Genomic DNA, 9,026 nt, shown 5'->3' with positions numbered 1-9,026 from the left:
TTTATAAGTAGTGGCCAATGTTGGGGAGGGAAGTAAAAAACAGATGGAAACTTGGAGGTCCTTCATATTTTACTCTGTGTAGTTATGTAGTGCCTGAATTTTTACAAGGATGTATCCACATACTACTTATATAATAAAAAGCAAACAGAACAAAATCCAAAGCATCCCCCAGGGGACCCACTGGGCTGGGATGAAATTTCTCTAGGTCTCTGACTGTGTCATTTAAAACCTTATGCATCCCTTATGGTTTGGGTCTGACCCCATTCAGTTTAAAGCAAAGTTCTTATAAAACATCCATGGATCCATCCCTTCTAAATATCTACGACATGCATAAATATATGTGGCAAATGACGTACCAAAAAGTCTAAGTAAAGGTTTCTCTTCTCAAAGAGTATATAATTGGAAAGGCAAATATATAAGTTAAATATTAATAAACTGTGGAGTTCTTAGTACTGGAACTTTACCAGCCTTAGTTTTGCACTGTGTAAAATGTGGACTAGATGGTCTCTAAGGGCCCTTAGTTGGGGTATTTTGGAATTCTGTGATTATGTTGTAGGCTGTTCAAGATTTTTTTTAGAGGTATGAGGAAACATGGCTAGCATTAGACTCCAAACCACAGGGAAAAAGAGATGTTAGAAGTCAGCCAGGATAGAATTCAACATCACTTTGGGTCACATGGAAAATATTTCTGTAAATATAGAAGACACATATATTTCTCTTTAAATATAAGACTAAGGAAGGTGGCTGGATAATTACGTTGCTGTATAATCCTCTGCCTAAGAGCTGCAGGTACCAGTGGAGAAGCAAAAGGAACAGAAAGCTAATTGGCAAACTCTGGAAAGCTTGCACACAACCAAGGCAAATGGTTTCTCTCCTCACAATGGGACTCTCAATCCTTGGCTAAACAGTCAGACAAACACCCAAGAGAAACTCAAAACCAGCTGCAAGGTAAAAGGTGGAAAAGGATTTTTGCCCACTCAACTGGGCTTTATTAAAGCCTTTGGAGAAGTGCTTCAGGGCTTACAGATGAGACAAAGGCAACAGAGGGAGCTTTGTTGAAGAGAATTAAAAGCAAAGGCATAGAGTAAACAGGTTTCAACAAGACAGTCTTTATTGTTGAAAAGCCACTCTGAACAAAATCCTGCTTTTTACTTCCAAATTACTGCAGCAGGAAGCTCCAGGAAACGAACAAGACTGGCAAATGTTAACGTTGAATACCCTCCACACACATCACCTTCTCACTCCCTTCTTTTAGTCTGCAAGAAATATGTTAAAACAACAAAATAATGTACTCCGTCCCCATTATAAAGTAGCACAAACAAGAAGAGCTATCTTTGGAAGACAGACAGGATAGCAAAGGAGATAAAATTTAAAATCAGGCAAGCCTGATGTGTTGCCTTGAGCACGTAACTTAACCTCTCTAAGCCTCAGTTTTCTCATCTGTAAAATGGAGATAATAATGGTACCTACCTTATGGGGTTGTCATAACAATTAAATAGGATAATTGACTTCAAGTGTTTAGTACAAGACCCGAGACACTGTAAATAAACACTCAGTAAACAGTAGATATTATTGTCATTATTATTAGTTTTATTTTAAAATCTGCTTTGGTGCAAAAATATAACTTTGCTTTAGCTATTATAGAGAGTAATTTTTGATTCCTTTACTCTGTGATTCAGGGAATCTCTACATGTAGCTACAAAGTCACCCAGGGAAGGACAAGCTCATGGAGGGCTCTTTCCTGCCCATTCACCTCATTTAAGTGCAGCCATCCTTCAGGCCCTTGGTTAAGCTTCCAAGGACCCTTTGGGCCAAGGTATGTTACCCCTTTTGCATTCCCAGTTTCTTAACACAATTGTAATTAGGTGGTTATTTATGTAATTATTTGTCTATTTTATCAATTGCTTAGTTTTCAAAAAGTTAAAAATGATTTTCATCCAAATGTGTAGTGAGTTCATGCCAAAGATTGATCTAACTCAGGAAGCTAGAAGCATAATTAGGCTGGTTCAAAGAGCATTTGTAAGTTGTGGAAGGTATGTTGAAGCAAGTTTGCTACATTATAGACAAAAATCCTACTCCTGTTTCCCGAAACGTTCTATAGGCAAAAAAATTATAACCTTTGGGGTTGTCTTTTGTATTTCACTAGACAAAAGTCTACAAAGTAACGTAGAACTTCACAGAGGCTCCACTTTAATCAATGGTAAATAGTGAATCAAATAAAGGTACATTCTGCTAGATAATGAAATAAGCACTGGAGTAGGGGCAGGGACTCGTAAGTGAAGTTTTGGTATGACTTTGAAAAGACATGCAGTCCTCTTTTGGCCTTGTTTCCAAGACTTGAATAATTTTTCTTAATAAATGTCTATTTCCTCCTGTAGAATGTAAGCTCCACGATGTTGGGGTCTATGTGGTCTCGTAGTCCCAAGCCCTGCACAGTGCCTGACATGATTGTCTAAACCAGGGGTGTCCAATCTTTTGGCTTCCCTGTGCCACATTGGTAGAAGGAGAATTATCTTGGGCCACACACAAAATACATGAACACTAACAATCGCTGATGAGCTAAAATAAAAATCGCAGAAAAATCTCATAATGTTTTAAGAAAGTTTATGAATTTGTGTTGGGCCACGTTCAGAGCTGTCCTGGGCTGCAGGTTGTATAAGCTTGGAGCTTGGTAAACCAAGCCTTCTGGGTCTGGGGTTCTGGGGGAAGGTCTGTGATGTTTTTGTTGCAATGTCTTGCTATGACCTCTAGGGTGCTCCTTGTTCTCTCTTGGAGCCAGTCCCTGCTGCAGAATTTGTTCTGTAAACTTATACTTTGTATCCTAGATTTTATTTTCAGTTTTAGTATTTAAGTTCACAAGTCAATTGAGCTATCATTTAATTTTTTTGTTGGTGTCTTTAGGTTTTATGATCAAAATCACATTTACCTCATAAAAATCAATTGAGTTACATGCTGTTCTATTTTGGAATAGTTTGGTAATAACAAAAGGAGTAAATTGTTTTTAGAAAATTTAAGAAAATACTTCAGTGACTTCATTAGTACCATTCTGAAGGGAGGCATAAACTTTTTTTTTATATCATTATATCTTTTAATCTATTGGAGTCCAAACATTGTTTCTATTAATATGAATGACCTCTTTATAGATTAAATATTAGCACATTGTCATATCTATTATAAATATTTTCCCAATTCGTTATCTGCATTTTATTTTATTGTATTTTTACAACAGCTTTATTGAGATATAGTTCATATACCATACAATTAACCTACTTAAAGTGTATAATTCAATGGGTTTTAGTATACTAACAGAGTTGTGCAGTATCACCACAATCAGCTGTAGAATATTTCAGCCCTGCAAAAAGAAACTCAATACCCATTAGCAGTCACTACTTATACCACCCCCAACTCTCGCAGACCTAGGCAACTACAAATCTACTTTTTATCCATTATGTTGTATTTTCATATATGGCCATTTTCCATGTTTATGTATTTAATTTTATCAGTCATTTCTTCTGTGATTGACTTTTTTTTAATTATTATACTTTAGGTTTTAGGGTACATGTGCACAATGTGCAGGTTTGTTACATATGTATCCATGTGCCATGTTGACTTCCTGCACCCATTAACTCGTCATTTAGCATTAGGTATATCTCCTAATGCTGTCCCTCCCCCCTCCCCCCACCCCACAACAGTCCCCGGAGTGTGATGTTCCGAAGGGGGGGCATAAACTTTTTATAACTGTTTCTATTTCTGTGGTTAGTTAGTTTGTGCATTTGTGTTCTCTGTTTTGCTATGACCCATTTTAGTATTTAATACTTTAGCAACTATCCATAGAGTATTGATAATGATAATTATTCATACATAGTTTAGAATATTATCATCCCTACTTTAAAATAGTTGTTTCTATCCATTGCTGATATCTTATTTCTCTCCCTGCATTTTATTATTTTTGATAAATTTGCCAGTTCTCCTTTTTTGTTAATTGGAACATGTCCTCAACTTTATTAATCTTTAAAAAAGCCAACTATTAATTTGATTTACCAACTCAACATTTTTTTTTTTTTTTTTTGAGACAGAGTCTCTTGTTGTGTTGCCCAGGCTGGAGTGCAATGAAGTGCTCTCTGCTCACTGCAACCTCCGGCTCCCAGGTTCGAGCAATTCTCCTGCCTCAGCCTCCTGAGTAGCTGGGACTACAGGCACGCACCACCACACCTGGCTAATTTTTGTGTTTTTGGTAGAGACAGGGTTTCACCATGTTGGGCAGGCTGGTCTTGAACTCCTGGCCTCAAGTGATCTGCCCACCTCGGCCTCCCAAAGTGCTGGAATTACAGGCGTGAGTCATTGTGCCCGGCCTCAACTCAACTTTATAAGCATTTTGTTCATTTATGTTGTTAGTTTTATTATTTTCATTTTACTATTTTCTTTTGGCTTTTCACTTTAGCCTCTTAACAGATAAAGGCTTTGCTTTTATGGTGTTTTTTTTCTTTCTTCCCTAATTTAGAAATATGAGTGTTCTTCTAAGCGCTGCTGTGGGAATACTCCATCATTTTTAATACAGAAATATCATTTCAAAATATTCTGTAGTGTAGGGACTTTTATTTCTTTTTTCTTTTCTTTTTTGATTCATTCAAATATTTATTGAGCAGCCAAGGAGACCCAAAGATGGTTAAAACATGGTCAGAGAGGTGAGGCAAATGCACATGTAACAGAAAGCAAGGGGCTAGGTTCACAGAATCACAGCGGTCAAAACAAAGTGCTTTAGGACATGAAGAGTGAGTTTGTTTCCAGCCTGGAAGGAGCATGGCTGGGAAATCAGGAAAGGGGATTCAGATTAAAACAGAAGACTTCAGTCTGGATGGCTGATGATACTCAGCATGGACTATATTTGCCTCCTTCCTCTGTCCTCATCTTTGCACTTAATTTTGCAGTATTGCCCAGGACTGTTCAATGTGCTTTTTCCATACTTGCTTGCATTTTAGCTTTAATGTCTTCTATAGAACTAGGTCCTTTTTGGGTTTTTAGGAGTTTTTTTCCTGTTTTCTGAAGTATTCACGACCTTTTGATCTTGGTCTTGATAGTTTTGAGTTTTTCCATTTTGGTTTGATTTTGGTGCATTTTTGGCTGGAGTATCTTATATAGATTTCTTCACCGGAGCTTTTTCTTCAATTTCTTCATTATCAAAATTATCATCATCATCATCATCATCTTCATCAGCAGCAAGTTTTACTTTTTTTCTGTGGAAACTTGCTGCTACCTCCAGGGGAAGATTGCCTTCCAGATATATTAAATACCTAAGAGTTTCACATCCCCCTTCTGTTCATCTTCTGACTCTGCCTTTCCCTCCACAGCTGCTAAGTGCTGCCCGCTAATATGCACTGGCCTTGATCCACACTTCAACTGTAGTCCCACAGCTGATGTTATTTCAAAGCCCCCAAGGGAAACCGTTGGCTGTACTGACATTTTCAAAGTTGCCAGTGTTACTTCAGTAGGACTGCCTTCATAATTCATTGCCTCTGCTTCAACAATGTGCAATTCGTCTTTTACACAGCCCCTAACCTGACCGTACTTAAAGATAACTCGTGCTCATTTTCATCGTTATCCACCCTAAACCGATCATTTTTATCGGCCTTTAGTTCATAACCAAAAGATAGTTCTGGAGCCACAGGGGGCTTGTGTCCATGTCCACTGAATCTTCCATGGGGTGGTGACATACACTTCGGTGAGAGAGAAGGCAGACGGAGATAAACAACTACCGCTCCAGAGAACAGCTGCGCAGGACAGAATCACATCAGGCACAGAATTATTTTCTTGATGTAGGAAGTATTTAGGCACTTAAAATTTTTTTATGTGATGTAGAGATTTTATATTCTGTGTGCATTGAAAAACTCTAGTTCACCGAGATATGATTTATATACAATAAAATTTACCTTTTCTAACCAAAGAGTTTAATGAGGTTTTACAAGTGTGTAAAATTGTGTGGCAACCGGCTGGGCGTGGTGGCTCATGTCTGTAATCCCAGCACTTTGGGAGGCCGAGGCGGGCGGACCACGAGGTTGGGAGATCAAGACCATCCTGGCCAACATGGTGAAACCCCATCTCTACTAAAAATATAAAAATTAGCCGGGCATGGTGATGCGCCCCTGTAATCCCAGGTACTCAGGAGGCTGAGGCAGGAGAATCGCTTGAATCCAGAAGGCAGAGGTTGTAGTGAGCTTAGATCATGCCACTGTACTCCAGCCTGGGTGACAGAGCGAGACTCCATCTCAAAGAAAAAAAAAAAGGACACAAATTAGCCGGGTGTGGCAGTGCTTACCTGTAGCCCCAGCTACTCGGGAGGCTGAGGCAGGAGAATGGCTTGAACCCAGGAAGTGGAGGCTGCAGTGAGCCAAGACACGCCACTGCACTCTAGCCTGGGTGACAGAGTGAGACTCCGTCTCAAAAAAAAAAAAACAACCAATTATGTGGCAACCACTACCATTAAGATATTGAACGCTTACGTCTCTCCATGAAGTTCCCCACATCCCTTGGCAGTGAACTTCCTCTCCTACTCCTGGTTTCTGGCATCACTGGTCTGATTTCTGTCCCTATAGTTTTTACCATTTATGGAATGTCATATAAGTGCAATCATACAGCATGTAGTCATTTGTGTCTGGCTTCTTTTGCTCAAAATCAGATTTTTTAGATCCGTCCATGTGTTGCATGTATCAGCACAATGCTCTTTTTTTTTTTTTTAATTGTTGCATAGCATGCCATCGTGTGGACACACCACAGTTTTCTTATCCATTCAGTTAGTGAACATTTGGGTTGTTTTCAGTTTTTGGCTATTATAAATAAAGCTGACATAAATCTGATTGAACTTTTAATTTTTAATTTTATTATTTTAATATTGTGAAATATTAGACTTTCTGACTTCTTTTTGTCTGCCTTCATCCATAATATGATAAATTTGTATACATCCTTATATTCTTAAAAAAAGTATATTCTATTCTACCTTTTGCCTCTCTCCATTGTCTAACTGATTGATTCTCTTCATCAATTCTGCAATGTCTTCTATTATTTTACCATTTATTGATTATTAACTTTCTGATTATTTCATAATGAGAGGTAACACACTACTGTGGTTATGAGAATGGGCTGTGGAGTTAGACAGACTGGAGTCTCATTCGGAGCTTCACCTATTACTAGCTGAGTTTTCTTGGCAAAGTCACTTAATGTTTTAAGGTCTTAGTTTCCTATCTGTGAAATGGGGAGAATGATAATAATACCTACCACATGGAGTTGTGAGGACTAAATGAGACGATGTATGTAAAGTGCTCAGAGCGGTACCAGGCAGATGGAAAAATCTCAAAAACTGGTACATTTGGCTATTTTTATATTGGAATAGTTAGGTCTGTAATTTCAATCTATTTCTTCCTGTTTTTCTTGAATTTCGTATATTCATTTAATTGTATGTGTTATGTTCATCTGTTGTTTGGGGCATATAGTTCAGAATTGTTGAATTTTTGTTCTTTAATTTACTGTTTATTATGCTTATTTAATGATGATTTCATCTCTCAGTGCTTCTTTCTCCCTTCCTTCCCTTCCCTTCTCCTTCTTTCCTTCCTTCCTTCCTTTTCTTTTCTTTTCTTTTTTTTTTTCCAAACTGTCTCTTTCTGTTGCCCAGGCTGGAGTGCAGTGGCACAATCATAGCTGACTGCAGCCTCCAGCTCCTGGGCTAAAGCAAACCTCCTGCCTCAGCCCCCCAAGTAGCTGGGATTATATTATTACCCTGATCCATGTAATCCTCCTCCATGGACATGCTGAGAACCTTAGTTTCCTGGAAAGGATCATAATATTAGACATAGTTTATTGAGTACTTATAATATGCCCAATACAGTATTAATAACCTTATATATTAATACATTGTCTTAATAATCTTTTTTTTTTTTTGATACCGAGTCTTGCTCTGTCACCCAGGCTGGAGTGCAGTGGTGTGGTCTCGGCTCACTGCAACCTATGCCTCCTAGGTTCAAGCGATTCTCCTGCCTCAGCCTGTACCTGGGGCTACAGGCACTCGCCATCACGCCCAGCTAACTTTTGTATTTTTAGTAGAGATGGGGTTTTGCCATGTTGGCCAGGCTGATCTTGAACTCCTGACCTCAGGTGATCCACCTGCCTCAGCCTCCCAAGGTGCTGGGATTACAGGAGTGAGCCACCATGCCTAGCCTCAAAAATCTGTAGGATGTAGATGTTACTATTGTTATTACTCCCATTTTATAGATAGAAAAGTGAGGACCTTGCATAGGGTCTCATGTCAATTAGTAGAAATCAGGACTCAAACCCAGATAGTGTTAAACATTATGCTTTACTGACAGGCATTGATAATACAGCAGGAACTAAACACTCTTTGAAATGAATATATGCCCTCAATATTTGCATAAATACATGGAGCTCCATTTATAACTCCTTGGGCTGCTGGCAGTTTATTCTATATAGACTTTCGAAGCCCTTTAAAGTAATGACTTTTCTTTTTTTTTTTTTGAGACAGGGTCTCACTCTGTTGTCCAGGCTGAAGTGCAGTGGTGCTACCACAGCTCACTGCAGCATCGACCTCCCTGGGTCAAGTGACCCTCCTGCCTCAGCCTGATTGTTGCTCTGGCTGAAATTGAACTCCTGGGCTCATATGCTCTTCCTGCCTTGGCCTTCCGGAGTGTTGGGATTACAGGTGTGAGCCACCATACCCATCCTAATAATGACTTGATAATTTGGCTTCATCCCACACATATTCCCACTGCTCCTTGAAATACTCCCTTACTGTTTTGTTGGGAATCTTGTTCTGATCTTCAAAATATAAACACTCTTGGCTCTAGTGAATAATTATTACAGATGCTATGACAACCTGGGTGGCTTTTAAGTCATATATGGATGAATTTTGAATCAGATGCTCTCTCAAGGGGATTCTTCTTCCAGAATCCACAGTCTCGACTCTGCCTTCATGCACTTGTATCCCAGAATCCCTGCAGGGGCTGGTGTGCGTTTCCCATGCT

At 39.0% G+C, this 9,026-nt stretch overlaps 1 pseudogene; it reads right to left on the bottom strand.

Moving 5' to 3' along the window:
• Positions 1-4,909: 4,909 nt before the first annotated feature.
• On the bottom strand, positions 4,910-5,698 carry LOC129486227 (nucleophosmin-like; annotated as a pseudogene).
• Between the last annotated feature and the right edge of the window lie 3,328 nt (positions 5,699-9,026).

Source organism: Symphalangus syndactylus, chromosome 1 (genome assembly GCF_028878055.3).
Source record: "Symphalangus syndactylus isolate Jambi chromosome 1, NHGRI_mSymSyn1-v2.1_pri, whole genome shotgun sequence".
NCBI classification, from domain to species: Eukaryota; Metazoa; Chordata; class Mammalia; order Primates; family Hylobatidae; genus Symphalangus; species Symphalangus syndactylus.
The sequence above is the reverse complement of the archived record's forward strand: the minus strand, read 5'-3'. Positions and strand labels throughout refer to the sequence as shown.